General features: G+C 43.0%; 1 protein-coding gene across 2 annotated transcripts in view; it reads left to right on the top strand.

The window, feature by feature from the left end:
- The window catches only part of MARCHF1 (membrane associated ring-CH-type finger 1), a 313,731-nt gene that overhangs the window by 95,714 nt on the left and 199,442 nt on the right, over positions 1–18,575 (top strand). The window lies entirely within an intron of this gene.

Below are 18,575 nucleotides of genomic sequence, written 5' to 3' on the forward strand. Positions count from 1 at the left end.
CTCGCACCACTGTTATATTGACTTCATGTGTCCACCACACAGATAAGGACTCATACACACTTTGGAATTTGTACACTGTCCCTGCTCGCTAGGGTTCGTAAAAAACATCTGTCTCACACTGCAGCTAAATTCGGATGACTCCATGTACAACCTAACAAACAAAGGAGTCACATTTTAAAAAAAAAGTTGTAGTCTTTCCCTTTTCAGCAATCACTTCGAAAGGATTCCTGGATTCTTATCTCGCACGGGCTAATGACCTTATGGCCTCTAATTACTTTTACAACACAGTGGAGTGGAGATTGATGTCTTACTTTTGCTACTTCATTATGGCCTAGTGCACACCAGAGCGGTTTGGCAGCGTTTTTCGATCCGCTTGCGGCTGCGGATACGCTTGGGTAATGTATTTTAATGGGCTGGTGCACACCAGAGCGGGAGGCGTTTTGCAGAAACGCATACTCCGGGGCTGCTGCAGATTTTGGATTGCGGAGGCGTTTGTGCTTCCAATGTAAAATATAGGAAAAACGCAAACCGCTCTGAAAAACGGCAGTTCAAAGCGGTTTTGCATGCGTTTTTGTTACTGTAACAATATCTGAAATCTACTACACCAAAAACGCTTCCCAAAACCGCAAAATGCTAGGTGAAACGCTACAGAAAAATTAGAAAAAGCGTTTCAAAATCTGCTAGCATTTTGCGCATCTGCTAGCGGTTTTTAGTGTGCACCAGGCCTGAGAACTTGTTGTCTCAATGAAGTCCAAGATCCCTAACAGTATCAATCAGTGACATTCTGAATGTTTTGCCAAAGTTACAGTGAATGAATACTATATCTTATGTTCAACATGTCATTGTTGTTCCTACATATAGCATGTGCTATCATGTAGTAAAATAATACAGCTGTGTGTGTATGTATGTACTGGGAGCAGAGCTGCAATGAGGCACTTGTCAGCTGCAAGGGGCTGGAGGAAGCCCCGTGTAAGTAGATCTGGGGGTAGCATAGATTGCTTGACGTTTCCTTTAAAGGACTTACGAGGCCAACTACGTAAAAAAAGTTAATTACCTGCCTCTAAGTTTCAGGCACGGAGGACGCCGTCCGCGCCCTCCGTGCCGCTCCGCCGGGTCCCCCGCTCATTATCCCCCCCGGGCCGGCTCCCGACCCCACGGCCCGGGTCGGGCTCTCCTTCCCCTCCAAAGATGGCCGCTTCCTCTGGTCGCGGTTGCGCAGTCCGCCTGGCCGCGAATGCGGCTGCGCAGCTCTAGGGCCAACCCCTCCGATCCACACTACGCAGCGTGGATCGGAGGGGTTGGCCCTAGAGCTGCGCAGCCGCATTCGCGGCCAGGCGGACTGCGCAGCCGCGGCCAGAGGAAGCGGCCATCTTTGGAGGGGAAGGAGAGCCCGACCCGGGCCGTGGGGTCGGGAGCCGGCCCGGGGGGGATAATGAGCGGGGAACCCGGCGGAGCGGCGCGGACGGCGTCCTCCGTGCCTGAAACTTAGAGGCAGGTAATTAACTTTTTTTACGTAGTTGGCCTCGTAAGTCCTTTAAGACTAGGGGCCTGATTCACAAAGCGGTGCAAACACTTTGCACGCCTGTGAAAAGCCCTTTATCACACCTAAACTTAGTTTAGGCGTGATCTGAAGAAACTCGCGCGAAGCTCCCGCGCACAAAGTTTTGCGTGTCTGCGCGTTTGCGCGCGGGAGCTTCGTGCGAGTTACAGCACAAAGCGGTGATAACTTTGCTAGTGCAAAGGTTATCATGCCTAAAGTCTTTTAGGCATGATAACTGAGTTATCACCGCTTTGTGAATCAGGCCCTTGGTGTTTTTATCTGCATGGGGAAAACACATTGGTCCTCAGTTTTCATGTGCAGAAAGCGAGGGGGGCCCATCCAAAGTTTCGCAGGGGGGTCCAGTGATGTCTAGTTACACCCCCGTGAAGTATACAATGTACATTTGTTCCAGAGTAAAATGTACCATAAATGTCCTTTTTCCTATGTCCCTGGAACTTACATTTTGGACCTGATTCACAAAGCGGTGACTTTAGGCGTGATAACCTTTGCACTAGCAAAGAGTAAAAAACGACACAAAAACACACAAATATTTATTTAAAAATAAACAAACAGCTGGGGGGGCGATCAGACCCCACCAACAGAGAGCTCTGTTGGGGGGGGGGGGGGGGAATTTATTATAATATTGCATCAAAATATTTTTATTTTAACATTTATTATAACATTGCATCATTCTCTATTTGCAGTTACACACTACTCAGCATTCCAATTTGATTTTTACAGAGCAGGCTAGTGAACTTTTAAACTGTCCTCTGTAGAGAAAAAAACAACAATACAGTGACTGACACTTGAGATAATAAGCTTCAGAAGAAAGTGGTGGAGCTCAGTGGGTCTTTTGCATAGATAACAACTGGAGTTTCTTAACTCTTCTTGTACTGGAAACCATATTAGACTTATGTCTCTGTTCCTAATGTTTTATTTCTTAGCTGTACTACACATATAAATCATTATTTCATAATTTTTTTCCGCTTCAGTGTCTCTTTAAGTGGACTGTAATGTTGTTACACAGATAGTACAAATAGATATAGTGCTGCCCCCTACAGCAAAATGCAGTGACATTCTCCTAGATGCATGCATAGAGGTCACGCCCCCAAAGAGAGTTCTGAAAGATAACTACAGTGTTTTTCAGTACAGAAACAAAAGGAATACCATGCATATATTCATTCAATAATAACATAATGCTGAGCCCTTCTGCTGAATACCTTTGATGATGTTTAGTTTTAAGGCTTGTGTGATGATAAAATTATCCCAAAGAAAAGGAAACAAATGGTATTTACCCTTCCTTTGTTCCCCCTGCTGCCTTTATATTCTAATGATCTCGGGATAGTGATTAGCTGAATAAAACATTTTATTTTCAACGTGTTTACGCATCCTCCGCGCATATTTTTGCAAGCCAATGGAAGCGCTACGGAGATATCTCGCTGAAAAACGCAAACATGACTTGGGTTTCCTGGGAACTTTTCAGGGCAGAGAGAATCTAATTTGCTTTCATGAAATATGCAATGTTCTGCCTTGTCTGAATTACTGTGCATAGGTGATATGTGGATTAACTTCAAGCGACTTCATTAGTCACTAAACATCGTAGCCACTGCAAGTGGTCCCTGTTGAATGGAGGGAACACTGAAAGATTTTATGGCTCTTCCTTCATTATGCTTCAAAAAAGTGATATGAAGAAAGGTTATTTTTTTGTGAGGCAGCGGTAAGAGAGGACAGAACTGAATGAAGACTGAGAGAGAATGCGATACTGAGAAAGGCACTCTTGAGAATGCAGTCCCAGGGCTCGCTCTACAGGTGACCTTTTCTTTTTACATCTTTATTCTCTCGAGACGTAATTTAAGTAACAACTTCCTTTTCATGTCCCTAAACTGTGGATTGTGACTATTTGGAGGATCACATTAAATTGTATAATAGTAATTTAATGGGCATACAATTTATTCATCTTGGGAACAAATGAATTGGTGTAGAGTGATATTGTATTCCTATACCACTTCATTTTCTTGAAGCGTGGAGCGAAATCTGTCATTTGGCGCATTTGCCGTGTTATTTAAATGACCAGACTTTCCCATTAGATGAGTTTCAATTCACATTCAAGTTGTTTTATACTTTCTGCATTATGTGCACTTGAGCTTGAATGCTTTTTATTCTTTCATAAATTTATAGGAAGTATACTGATCAGCTCACAGATTTTCTTTTTTCGTATTACATGCTGGATATGCCCTTCAATGTTTTTAGCGCTTCACCTTTGAGGGAGAAGAAAGTAATGCAGGCTAAGCAGTGAGATGTACAGGCTACACTGGGCTTCTCTCCAGTCTTGAAGCATCTGATGATGTTTGGGTGCTGCTGCGGCGTGCCCCTTATTGATGCTGGCCACAATTCAAGCTCATCTCCTGTATTTGATGATGATTCTGTGCTGTTTTTACTGTTATTACCATGGTGATAAAGCATTTAGTATTCACTAAGCAATTTACCTCAGGGAAAGCTTAAAATAAGAATTCTGTCCTTAAGTTAAGGAGTGATTACTAAAGTTAAGGTTTCAATCCTTAAAATAACAGAATTCAAAATTTAAAGGCAGGATGGTAATTTGCATTATCCTGCCTGCGTTTGCTCCTCCTCTCCCCTCCCTATCAACTGCATGCCAGAATAACTACACATGTGATAACTTAAAGTGAACCTCCGGACTAAAAATCGACTCAGCAGCACTGAAAAGGCCTGGTGTTTCTTTAACAGTTTCACAGCATCAGAACTTTGTTTCTCTTATCCAAGCCTCATTTTTAGCTGCACAGAAGAAAACTGGCCGGGCTTTTTTTTTCTGATGCTGTGCAAAGCATGATGGGATTTCTGATGTTGTTCTCGTTCTGCTGTTTTGGTGCAATTTTTTTTTTTTTTTTTTTTTTTTTTTTACATTTGAATTTGACATTTGAAGCCTAGCGTGCGCACCTGGGAGGGGTAATCAGGACACAGGACAGTTGGAACTGTGTCTCCTGCTCCTTGTCACCTCCTTTCAACCAAAAAGATTGCTGCCCCCATGACAAAGATTGCAACCCCCATGAATCACAAACATTTGCCTGTTCTTATAAAACAGGGTGGGTAAAAAATTATATTACTTATCTATTCTAATTAACATAACTAATGCAACTTAATGACAGTATGTTTGTTTAGGCTGAAGTTACCCTTTAAGGACTGGAGTAATAAGACAACATTTTCACTGTGAAAGCTTATCATTACATGTTAATAAGGCAAGCTTCTTTAGTGAATTAACACTTAAAATATTGATTGATATGTGGTTCACTAGTGACAAGTTTTCACCTGCCTGATTATCACTAGTATGATCTTAGTGAATTGTGCCCATTGATTCAGTGACATAAAAATAGCATGGAACTAGGGATGATTGGAATGAGCAAATTCCGTTCCGCCGGAATTGCGAAATTCCACCAGCGCTAAATTCCATCGCCATTACATTCCGCATTCCGGCGGAAAAATTAAAGTAATCGCAAATGAAACCTTGCTTATGCTAAATGGTAGCCCATGGGACCTAGTGGCTGTTTCCCCGGTCATTTTTTTTTAAATTTTTTTAAATAATGATTTATTTATTTTTTCTTTCTTTCTTTCTTTATTTTTTTGCAGCAGGATGTGTCGCTTAAGCCATGGGACCTAGCAGTGGTCCCATGGTGGTCGTTTTGGCACCACAGGAGGTGTCGCATAAGCTTTGGGACCTGGCGGTGGTCCCATGGCGGTGGTTTTTGCGCCGCAGGAGGTGTCACGTAAGCTTTGGGACCTATACAAAATGGTTGAGATAGGTGAGATAGCTAGGGAGCTGGTTGCTAACATAGGATTGGTTTTTGTTAACACTGTAATTGGTGCTGAAATAATTCCGATTTTCATGCAGAAATCCATTTGGTAGTTTTTGTAAGCCTCTGATTGGTGCAGAAATTCCGATTTTCATGAAGAAATCCTGTTGTTTTCACTTTAAACTTCTTCTAGGGGTTTCCCTGTGATTGGCTTACAAAATTCTGCATTCCGCCGGAATTACGCATCGTTCCCCGGAATTTCCGCTATAGTGCTATGGCAATTCCGTTCCGATGCGACGGAACGGAATCACCAAATTCCGTCTGGAATCGCGGAAACATTAATTCCACGGAACACGGTGAGTATCCCTTCATGGAACTTCATAGTTTATAATGCAGGACCATATTAAGGGAAACCGTTCTGTAGATGTGTAGAGATGATCAATCAATGCACATAAATGTAATGCAATTTGTATGCAGCTTTGTATTGGGCCAATCAAATACACTATCTGCTAGGGCCAGTCAGGTGTGTAACTACAAATCATGCCCCCCAGCAAAACCTTGATGGGTCCGTTTACAACCGTTCCCTTGCCTACACCTCGCAACCCTCACAGCCTGGGGGCTCATCTTGCAAGGGCCATAAAACAAGTGTGGACATCATAATCTTCACACACACACAAGTGTAGCCACAAAAACACCTGACCTGAAGGATGGATACCTGGAGGGAGTGAAGTAGTAGTTGGGGCCAACTTACGAGTCCATACAAAAATGGCGCCTGTGAAAAATGGCACACGGTGATGCCGATTTCTTTTTTTTTTTTGAGGCTTATCGTTATTTAGCATTAGTACATCTGATCTTAAAGCGTTAAATACCATTTTATTAAAAGGACTAATGGGAACAACTAAACTATGTACACTCACCACAGCCTCCTCTTATAAGGTAGAATGTTCCCCCTATTTGAAGGAGTCACTCCAATCGCCATCTGCAGCACAGTCAAGTATTTCTGGTATTTCATTTTGCCTCCCTCCTTGTTTCTCCCCTCCGATGCCCCCTACAAAGCTCTGCATGCGATCATGAAATTTGGATTCTCAGGCATCGGCCACGCTGCCTACTGTGACCCCGGCTTCTCCCTCCCTCTCCTGGGCTGCGCTCTGCTCTCCCCTCAGCGTGTCTTGTTAGCAGCACAGCGCCATTGGTGAGCGGCAGACAGAGAGAACATTGACAGCTAGAGGTGGCAGCGCCATCCATCTTCCCTCTGCCCGTCTCCTCCTCTCTTCTGTCACCCAAGCCCAACAATCCTTTTGGCGCCTAGAACAGCATTCCATTAATCCCCTCTCTTGTTGGTTTAAGTCTAATTTAGGGTTAATTACAGTTTACAGGCAGCGCTGTGTACAGTCACAGTATATTAAGTATTATGGTTATTTAGAGTTGAGGGCTCGTTTCCACTGTAGCGGTGCGGAATCGCCTGGATTCCACCACTGAAGAAATCGCATGCGGCTGCGTTTCCCCATGCGGATTTACCCGCGATTACGCATGCGATTTCGCATAACAAGGAGCCAGGCGAATTTAACCATGTCACTGCCTGTGTAAAGTTCCATTGCCTTTCATGCGAAATCGCCTGCGAAATCGCGGGGAAATCTGCATGACAAAGCCGCATGCGATTTCCCTATTAAATGCATTAGCGGCGATTCGCCCGCATTCCTGCCGCACGCGAAATCTGACGACCCTGTCGTGCAGATTTTTCCCGCACCGAAAAACGCCGCCGCACACGTGGAAACGGCCCCATCCACTAACATTGAGTATGCGAATCCGCATGCAGTGCCCGCATGCGGATTCGCTATAGTGGAAACGAGCCCTTACAGTGCTATGTATTACACAGGGATAATTTACTTTAAGGAATCCTACACCCGCGGCGCCATTATTTTACTTTTCAATACGCTTTTTTTCCTTGCGCCATAATTAGACATTGATAACGTTAAATAACGGTAAGCCTATGTTTTCTATGCGGCACCATTTTCAAACATCAGAGCTGTGCGCCCTTTTTCTGTGCTCCGCCAACTTACATCTAAGGGCACCCTGCGGTCACCCTGTAGTTACACCCCTGGGCCCAGTGCTTCTATAGGGTCAAACTGGCCAAGGCACCAGGCTCCTTAGGGCCCCACAAGTCAGGCGCTGTAGAAGTTTACTGTCAGTACAGGGGACACAAATCTATATTTGCTCAGGGCACCATTTTACCTAAAACCATCCCTTCTTCCTGCTGATTTTGATTGGCCAAGCTCTTAACCACATACAGTTTGCATTAAGCTTGTATGTGAGCTGGAATTATTAGCATCTTGATGTGCATTTAACATTTTTTTCATTGCATTCCTACTTTCAGTAAATATTATTTTTAGCCCCACCCTTGTCATCAGGCTGCAGCTGACACAGAAGTGACTGCGCTTGGTGTAATCCTTTGGCATTGCTCATTCCTCTCTCCATGTAACTTTGACCCTGGTTGCTACAAAGCAGTTCATTTTGGCAAGCGGCGCTGAGCGCCAAAGCTGGGTGCGGTCATAGCAGCAATGTTATGCTGCGCTCCCCACATGACAGTAAATCAGGGCTCTGGCTGTTGCCAGACCCCAAATTACATCTTCCTCAGAGTTGATACAACTTGGGGGAGAAATAGTATTTAATACCTCCGGACTGCCCGGCCCCGGGATAAGTTGTACTCTGGTTATTCCACATTAGTGCATAGGTCAGCTGGAAGTAGTCAAGTATTTGACGTACATTTAAAAATAGCACTGCAAAATTATGGGGCAGATTGATGCCGGTAATGACATCTTGTTACTAACATTATTTAACAGTATAGGACATTTCTCAGAGCCTGAGCCCACTAACGCAGTTGAACGCAGTTGTGTCCGCTTTTCAGCATCTGTAACATTGATGTGTTTCTGAAAAGCGGACACAACTGCGCACAACTGCGTTAGTGGGCTCAGGCCCTCAAACATTAAATCATTTCACCAGCAAGATGTCATTACTGGCATCTAGCATTATTATACATTACCCGCTCCCAGCGATCATGAATCCTCCACTTCCTGGTTAGTTTGCAGGTGTCCTGCAGCCAGCCAATAACCATGCGGGGACTGAATCCACATGGTTATTGGCTGGCTGCCGGACACCTGCAAACTAACCAGGAAGTTAGGATTTGCGATTGCCAGGAGCAGGTAATGTATACTTACACCCCTGCCTACTCTCACACTGAACCCTCCCTCTAGCTTTGCCTAACCCCATACCTCCCAACATTTTGAGATGAGAAAAAGGGACACTTAAGCCACATTCATGCCACACCCCTGGTCACGCCCCACCACACCCCTAGTCACGCATACCATAAAGATTTCATAAGAAAAATATGTTGTTTTATAATTCAAACCACACTGGTCCTTTCTATCTTGGTTCATTTTCCTTCATAGTAACATTTTAAAATTAGTAATACTGTATATCAATTTAAAGGATGGGAATAACGTTTAGAGTCAATCAAACACATTTTTGGTATAGCAATATAAATATTTATATAGAAAGAGTGACAAAGTCCTGAATGAGGGAGAAAGAGGGACAGAGGGACAGGGCTCTCCAAAAGGGACTGTCCCTCTAAAAGAGGGACAGTTGGGAGCTATGTAACCCTAAGACCCCATCTGGTACCTAACCCTTAATCACTTCCCCTTCGCTGCCTAACCTTAACCATTCCAGCCCCATGCCTAACCTTAACCACCACCCACCTTAACTTAACTACTCCTTGTTAAACCTTAACCACCGCCTAAACTTAGCTCTCTAAACTACCCCCTGGCACCATAGCAGTCAATAGTAAAAGCTGGGGTTTGCAGTAATGAAATGAAATTATAGCGCCTGATAAATTGCCACTAAATACTTTGGAGCAGACAAAAATAGTGCAGGAAAAGCACTAATAAAAATGACACCGCCATAGATGGCAATAGTAAGAGCCGCGATAAGTGGCAATGAAATTAAATTTTGCCAACTGATAAAGAGCGGTTGCCTAGCGGTCACCTGTTTTAAGTTGTGAGTGGTAAGATGTAAAATATTATGCTTGAAGGTAACCTGAAGCAAGAGTTATATGAAGGCTGCCAAATTTATTCCATTTCAAACAATACTAGTTGCCAGGAGGCCCTAATGATCTATTTGACTGCAGCAGTGTCTGAAGCACAACAGAAACAAGCATGCAGCTAATCTGTGAGATATGACAAAAATGTCAGAAATATCTGATCTGCTGCATGCTTGTACAGGGTCTATGGCTAAAAGTATTAGAGGAAGAGTATCAGTCTCCAATACCTCTGGTTTCAAGTTCCCTTTAAAGTGACACTGAAGTGAAAAAAAACCCATTATGATATAATGAATTGTATGTGTAGTATGGATAATTAATAGAACGTTAGTAGCAAAGAAAAGAGTCTCATATTGCTATTTTTAGTTATATAGCTGTTCTTCTATAACATTGCATCATTCTCTAATATCTGCAGTTTACAAATTGCACTCTGTATTTTAAATGATGAAACAGAGCAGAACTAAAATGACACTTCACACTTCCTGGCAGAAAAACCTTAAACAAACAAGAAACAGTGAGCGACGGGTTTAGATAAGTGCTTCAGAAAACAGCATTGCTCTCTGACTAAATTAGTCGGAGAGTTTAGAGAAGCTCTTTTGCATAGATAACAACTGACGTTTCCTAACTCTTCCTGTACTGGAAACAATATGAGACTCTGTTAATTGCTACTAATGTTCTATTTCTTAGCTGCACTACACATACAGATCATTATCTCATACGTTTATTTTCACTTCAGATTCCCTTTGCTTCCACAAAGGACCCCACTATGTGCCCTTTGTGGAAGCACAATGTACACAAATTGCCTCAATTTTCTGGTGCAATGTCGCTATTATAGCCCCTGATGCCATCACTCGGGGATTGCTACCAAACTACTGCAGATCGCAACGCTGCTAGTGGGAACACCCTCATCTGGATCCACTCGCAAAGTGCTTTGCTGATCATTGGCGATCGGCAAGTGCTGCCAAAGCACACATAGTGGGTCCTAGCCTCAATGCTGCTTTGTGAATCAACTCCAAAGTGGGCTAAGATCTCAGCAATTTTGCCCATGACCAATTACGCTTCACTAAGTTATAAAAAGTAGAACTGTGCAATATCTGAATGTTTGGAAATCTAATGAAAGCACACTGAAGTCTGTTGCTTATCCTTTTTGAATGGCTCTGACTAATTGAAAATACACATGGCGCACAAGTGGGTATTCACCCTGTGGATTCTTCATGTTTCCAAATGAATGGAAATCATTACTACAATGGTCCTTATATTTTACAGTTAATTGCTGGCTTGCTCGGTGCCTGCTCTCCTGCCTCTTAAGTTCTCCTCCGAGAAACCAAATAATTAATTTTTTTGCTGGCCATGCTGAAGAGCTGATTTTAATTACAGCAGAAAACATAGATAATTGTGCATTCTACTGAGGGAATGCCGTTTTCTTATTTCTTAATTGCCAGTGTTAATTAAAATATGATTTTATGAACTTTACATTATTTTGTGCTGTCTATGATCGATTTTACATTTAAAGTACACCTGTCAAAAATGAACATTGAACATCTGTAGAATTCGTAATCCCCACATTTAGGGCTTGAGTACACGGACATTTTAATATAGCTTATACTGATTAGCATTTCATTTACATCTGAAAAGGCATTTCATTTGTATTGTAATAGGCGTTTGATTCATGTTTGAACAGCATTTCATCTGTGTTTGAATAAGGTTGGCTCACACCAGCTGAATACTATACAGGCAGCAGGATTTGAAATGCAGGATGGTCCCAGTGACATTCATAAAAACTGAATATGTCTTATAGCAAAGCAATTGCCCATATGATCTCATTTCACAATTAGACTAAGGCTACTTGCACACCAAGACGTTGCGTTAGGTGCTACGTTAAGGTCGCATAACGTGCACCTAACGCAACGTATGGTGGTGCGGAATAGGACGGTAGAGTGAGCCGCCTTAGGCGGCTCTATCCGTATAAGGTCTCCCAGAGTGGCGCTGATTGGCCGGCGGGACCACGTGATGCGGAGCGAGACACTCCGCATCACGTGGTCCCGCCGGCCAACCAGCAGCCGCCAGTGCAGTGAATATTAAGTAGCCATGTGCGCGGCTACTGTAGCTGCATCTCCCCGCCTCCTCTCTGCCCCCCACTGAGCATGTGCAAACAGTCTAACGCGGCTATAGCCGCTCTAACGCCGTAGCATGCTGCACTTTCGGCAGAACGTGCAGCGTTACATGTAACGCAACGTGGGCTATGTGAACAGCCCACTTGTGTTACATTGTTGTGCGTTGGGGGAGCGTTAGAGGCGCACTAACGTGTGCCTGTAACGTCTTAGTATGTAAGCAGTCTCAGTGTTTAAAATCCCAAAAAGTGCTTCAGAATTGCAAAAACAAACACTCGTGTACACAAGCCCTTATGCAAGTATAATAGGTTTTAGAGCTCTTTCAGACAAACAGCTAAACGGCACGTTAAATGCGGCCTTTAGCCGTCGTTTGTCGAGGTTAAGCACCTTCTGGTTGCAAAATAATGCAACCAAATGGCAGTGCTTGTAGCCACAAGTGTGTCAGCAATTAACACGTGGTGCACTAAGTGCCCGGTAAAAACTAAACCATGCACCTCGCGGCCGGGGCCCACTGCAGCCTGTTCAGATGCACATGTAGAGATTTATAAATACAGAGGGGCTGATGCACACAACAGGAAAACAGTGACAGGGGCTCTTGGTTACGCTTTAACGCGTTTAAGCTCACCAACTGCGCCAAAGTGTCCCCGATCTGGTGAGTCCTACTCTAACCAGGCAAAAATGCTAGTTTTTATCAGCGTTCTAGTGGGAACCATGCCAAAAGCCCAAGGGTCAACTAAATGGGAGAAATGAAATTAAAAACACCTCACCTGCTACTAGCTACTAACTGAACTATGAGCTCCGCTCATTTATATGCTTAAGGCCTCTTTTCCACGAACTGTTGAGCTGTGTGCTCAGCAAGCAGTTGCCAGGCAGCAGTGAGCAGTTACCAGGCAGCCACAAGCAGTTACCAAGCATCAGTGAGCAGTTGTGAGAGTTTGAGAGACATTTCACTGCCTGTCAACAGTTCGTGGAAAAGAGGCCTAACTGTGCTAAAGGTGGGCGTGGTTATGCACGCTCACAGGGAAAAATGATATATCTCCGGGGATGAGCAGCACAAACCAAATTTTATGCAATACTATGCAAAGCATGCGCGCAGCACTGGAGAACCCCAATCTACATACGAAATATATAAATACAGAGGGGCTGCAGCACACATTTATTTATATATATATATATATATATATATATATATATATATATATATATTTCTTATGGAGATTGGGGTTCTCCAGTGCTGCGTGCATGCTTTGCATAGTATTGCATAAAATTCGGTGCTGCTCATCCCTTGATATATATTATTTTCCCCTGTGAGCGTGCATAACCACGCCCACCTCTAGCACAGTTAAGCATATAAATGAGCGGAGCCCATAGTTCAGTTAGTAGCTAGTAGAAGGTGAGGTGTTTTTAATTTAATTTCTCCCATTTAGTTGACCCTTGGGCTTTTTGGCATGGTTCCCACTAGAACGCTGATAAAAACTAGCATTTTTGCCTGGTTAGAGTAGGACTCACCAGATCGGGGACACTTTGGCGCAGTTGGTGAGCTTAAACGCATTAAAGCGTAGCCAAGAGCCTGTCACTCACTGTTTTCCTGTTGTGTGCTGCAGCCCCTCTGTATTTATATATTTCTTATGGAGATAGGGGTTCTCCAGTGCTGCGTGCATGCTTTGCATAGTATTGCATAAAATTTGGTTTGTGCTGCTCATCCCCTGACGCACATGTAGAGATTGTCGCAAGTGCTGGAATCTGCCGTCTGAAAGCACCCTGCACATAAACAGGAGCAGGTGATAAGCAGCTGAGAGCACTAGTGCTGTCAGACATTCGTCCGATAAAGCCCTTTTCCTTTCGGGGAGTGTTTTTTGTGTGCTTTTCATTTGGTTATATTTTCTCCTGTCACTTTTAAAGGTTTGTCATAATGAAAAACATAAACATTTAAAATACATGTGCACCAATAAGAGGCACATTTGTCCTAGAGGAAAATGATCTGTAAATTACTTTTTTTTTCCTATGTAACAGTATCTTACAGTAGGTAGTATTAAAGTGTACCAGAGACGATCTAAAATAAAGGTTTTATGCATACCTGTAGTTTCCTCCAGTCTCATGTGCACGTAACGCTCCCACCCCGCCATCCTCAGCTTTCTGTATCGCCTTTTCGGGTCCCATAACTTCGGCCAGTAGCGGCTGCTGGAGAAATACGTAGAGAGCTGCGCACTTCTCTTGTGCAGACTGGCCATTAATGGCCGAAGTTACAGGACCTGGTAAATACATACATTACTTCCTGTTAGTGTACTAACAGTACGCACAGAAAGATAAAGTGGGGGTGGCAAAATAGTAAAAATACACCCTACATTAACCCCTTACCTCCCCTCCCATTGTTACCAAAATAAAATACTATTTAAAAAAAGTGACATTTAAAAAAAATACATAAATAGTTACCTTAGGGCAGTGGTCCTCAAACTAAGGCTCGCGAGCCGAATGCGGCCCCCTGAGGCTTTTTTTACCGCCCCCCCCCCCCCACACAAAATGTATTACTTATAGATGCGGTCAGCTACATCTTTAAATATTAGTGGTCCAAATATAGAATAGCAGTGCTGGCACCACCCATCCACATGTAAGCTAGAAAGTAGTAATTCGATGGTTTCCAATCAAATTCCACATCAGGTGACACTGCTGTCCAATTGGACTTCAGGTTGTCACCTGGGTATGCTTCACTGTCTGGCCCGCAAAGACATCATTTTATGTATACTCCTGCCCCCCCCCCGCAGTCTGACGTATGTTGACCTGGCCCTCAAACCAAAACGTTTGGGGACCCCTGCTTTAGGAAATACATTTTTTTTAATATGTATGCCCTGAGGGGTATATTACTGTTTTTTATGCAAATAAGGGATTGTAATTAGTGATGGATGCAAAACGGACCTAAATAAAATATTGTCGCCATATGTTGTACTAGGTACATAATTTAAACATTGTAATAACCGGAACAAATGGGCAAATTTAAATTTAGAACTACAATGGCTGAAAACTGAGAAATAATTATTTTTTTCAATTTTATTTCCTATTATTCTTATTAAAATGCATTTAGAATAAAATAATTCTTAGCAAAATGTACTCCCCCCCCCCCCCCCCCCCAAAGAAAGCCTAAATTGTGCCGAAAAAAACAAGATATGGATCGTCTCGGTTGTGATAAGTAGTGATAAAGTTATTTGCAAATGAATGGGAGGAGCGCTGAAATGTGAAAACTGCTCTGGTCCATAAGGGGAAAATCCCCTCAGTAAAGTGGTTAAACTGACAGCTCTGATCATCTTACCAATAGGTTATGTATTAGTCTATCAGCTCGTGGAGAATGCTCAACGTTTCCTTTTAGTGATTTTACTCTGGGATAAATGTGCCTCTTATTTGTATGTGTGCACATGTAATTTAAACGTTATACTTTTTGTGTTAGTGGTCCTTTAAGTGTCAGGTTCTGTGTGTTGCAAGGACAGTGCTCTCTCTAATGTAATAAGGCACATTTCCGAAATTGACAGATAAAAAAAATGATGTAAAAGTGGTCAAGGTTTTTAAAAATAATAATAAAAGCAGGAGTGCAGAGCAGATCGTTGTTTAGCAGCACATTAGACAGTTTGCATAAAGAAAAATATTGCAAAGATAATAAAATGAAACTTGTTCCGTACGGGGAGATTATGAAAGTTGCCATTGCTGTCCTTGATGTAGAAATGATGCTTCTCTGTTGGTTATACTGATCCTCTACCTTGTAATGCTCTCCGAGTCACTAAGGGCTAATATACATAGGGTACGTACACACATCCAATTTTAATTTGCCAATCATTGGCCAGTTTTACCAATGCCATATAGTATGAGGGCCAACAGATTTTGAATACTATTAACAGATTGTGTAGGTTAGCTCTCATACTACATGGGAGTGGTAAAATTGGCCAATCAAAATTGAATGTTTGTATGAACACATAACCCTGGTACACACCTTCAATTTTGATTGGCCAATGATTGGTCAATTTTACCAGTTCCACATAGTATGAGGGTCAACATGTTTTTAGTAGCAGATTGATTAGGTAAGTTGTGATACTACATGGAGGCGGTAACATTGGGCAGTGGTAGGCAAGAAGGTTAAATTATGGCGCTCTAGTGCCCGCTATTTATCTGCACCATAATTGAATCTTCTTGCAGCAAATCGTGGCTTGTATTATTGCCGCCTATGGCGGCAGGGAGTAGGTTGAGTCAGGGGAGTTAGTATTAGGCAGCTGGGAGGGGGGTGTACTCCTATGTTTAAGCAGCGGGGCTGGAGCGGTTACGTTTAGGTAGAGGGAGAGTTTATTGTGAGAGCAGAGCAGGCAGGGGGTTTGTATACATTACCTGGTCCCTAATGATCGCGTCTCATCTCCACTTCCTTGTTAGTTTGAATGAGTCCGACAGCCAGCCACTCACCATGTGGCTTCAGTCCCGGCATGGTGATTGGGTGACTTCAGGACTCTTGCAAACTAAACAGGAAGTGGAGGGAAGATGGGATCGTCGGGACCAGGTAATGTATGAGAGATGCCACTAATGACATCTTATTATTAAAGTTATTCAATGTTTCAGGACATTTCTGAAACGTTAAATAACTTTAATAGCAAGATGCCATTATCGGCATCACCCTGCGCCATTTCTTTTGAGCGGCTCTTATAAATGTACCCATCAGTAAGGACTTGCAAGAGAATGCCAAATGAGAGTACATGCATATAATGTCTCTTACTTTGAATACTTTGCCCATCCACATGGTATGGCAAGCAAGGCCAATTGACATTACCAAGCATGTCCAATCACTTTATGAAATGATCCTTTATCAGGCATAAATAATAAGTAGGTACAGTTATTCACTTCCAGTTAACAACCAATACAATCATTTTGATTGGATTGTTAATTGGTAAAAAAAAATGATGCATGTGTGTACTAGCCCTAACTAAAATGAGAATACAGATCTGTATTCCCAGGGCTGACCTGTGCCCACAATAGCTGCATAGGTTTTGCAGGTGTGTGACTAAAATGAAAAAAAAAAATAGAACATTTTAAATTATGTTAAGCCTAGAGCTACACTGGCAGGTTTTCATCTTAGATATTACAAAACAAAAAACCGAAAACAATCTCAGAGATAAAATTTCTCTTTTGTGCATCTGGGAGAGGTGGCAATACAGCTGTACTCTGGTGAGGGGGAGTGGGGACATTCTCCATAAAGTCCATGTCAGACGAGAGAACACACAGAGGATGGTCGAACTGTGCCACATCCATCCACATTCTTGTATCTGTTGAGATCTTGATTGTACTGAACAGACTAACAGACCCGGAGCTCCAGTGTGTGTGAGGTGTGAATGACACAGAGCTTCTTAGTGATGTATGTTGGTAAGAGAGTATGATTTGCTTGTAGAGCGCTGAGCGCTCCCCCTTCCTCTATACAACACACCTGCACTGCCAGGGAATAGGATTCTAGCAGCCATAACTTAATGTAATCCACATGTTTTGTAATGTCAATACTTTAAAGCAGTGCAACCGACATCATCCTATGCCCCGAACGCTGGCCTCTGCATTTCCTATCCGTGGCTTATACTCGGGTTGACCGGTTTTCCCTGGTTTTTTTTGGGTAAAAGTTGGTGGTGTTAGCTTATACTCAGGTCAGCTTATACTCGAGCATATACGGTAAATATGGAAGCCTCCCTCTCACTTCAGGTGTCCTTTAATTGTCCTATGTGTAAATGTATCAGCTCCTGTTTCATGATTGGTAGTTCCTGATTAGCTCACATTTTCACTTCTGGTTATTCTGAAATTTTCATACATAGTACATTTCTACACACAGGCAGCTAGCAGCTTATATGTTCCTCTGTATTGATGTGCTTCATCATCTTTTCATGTGGACAGGCTGTCTAGTCTGCAATGTTGGATCCTGTACTTGTGCTATGTATTTATGCTGCAAGTGGGGTTTGCCGCAGTGATATAAATATTTTCACCTCCATCTATATGGCTATTGGGCCTTTTTTGCATGTGGTAAACTTGAATTTTTTTCACATATGCATATTTGAACTATTTCCATCTCTGAGGTCGTATTTTGTAAGGTCTGTCTAGGCTGCTTAAGCCAGAGATTTTCAGACACTCTTTCAGGAGATGTATGTTTATCTAAGGGCCCATAGACACAGGTAGGTTCATGTCGCTCTTGGGGATCAGGCGCAATCCCTTGGGCGACATCATTTGGCCAATGCTGTACAGACCTGGAGTCAAATGACAGCATGCTGTGTTCGAATGCATGCAGGTGGAGGACCGAGGGAACAGTGCAGACGTGACAGGCGGGGTAAGAGGTGACACAAAGGTATGGGCCGTCGCTCGGCCAAGTCGACCCACATGGCAGATCGTTTGCTGGGTGGCAGTCGGTGGCTGCTGTACACAGGCTGGATAATTGTCTGAGGAGGTCATAATCGTCCGCCTCAGCTGACTTTATTCAAGCAATCACTTTGCCATGTCTTATTTGAGGGACACAATCAAGCAGTCTTTCACAGTCCAATAACTTGAGTGTATCACTCTGTGCAGTGGTATATATGGGTCTATGGGCAGACATGAGTGTTTTTACTACCCACTGTATTTACTACTTATTTAAACACGATTGGAAGAATGTGATAATCTGCATGTGTCTTGAGAGTAAATTAATTTCTCAAAAAATAAGAAGATGGTGCACAACTTTTGTATTCATTACCAAACACAATGTACTTTAAAATAGTGGAAAAGCAGGGCAAATATGTCATAGAAATAAGAAGTTGATGGCACTTCTATGCATGTGCATAGCTTCCTCACTGAACCATGAGCTAGGACGGTAAATCCCTTTTTCTTTCCCACATGATTACACAATTATTTTTTCATTGCCATCAGTCACAGCCAGGGCCGGATTTACCATAAGGCATTGTAGGCACGCACCTACAGGCGCCTGATGATGGAGGGGCGGCTCACTGCCCTCCCCTAGTGCCTACCTCCTTCCATATGCAGAGTCCTGAGCAGAG

This window comes from Hyperolius riggenbachi, chromosome 1 (genome assembly GCF_040937935.1).
Source record: "Hyperolius riggenbachi isolate aHypRig1 chromosome 1, aHypRig1.pri, whole genome shotgun sequence".
Taxonomy (NCBI): domain Eukaryota; kingdom Metazoa; phylum Chordata; class Amphibia; order Anura; family Hyperoliidae; genus Hyperolius; species Hyperolius riggenbachi.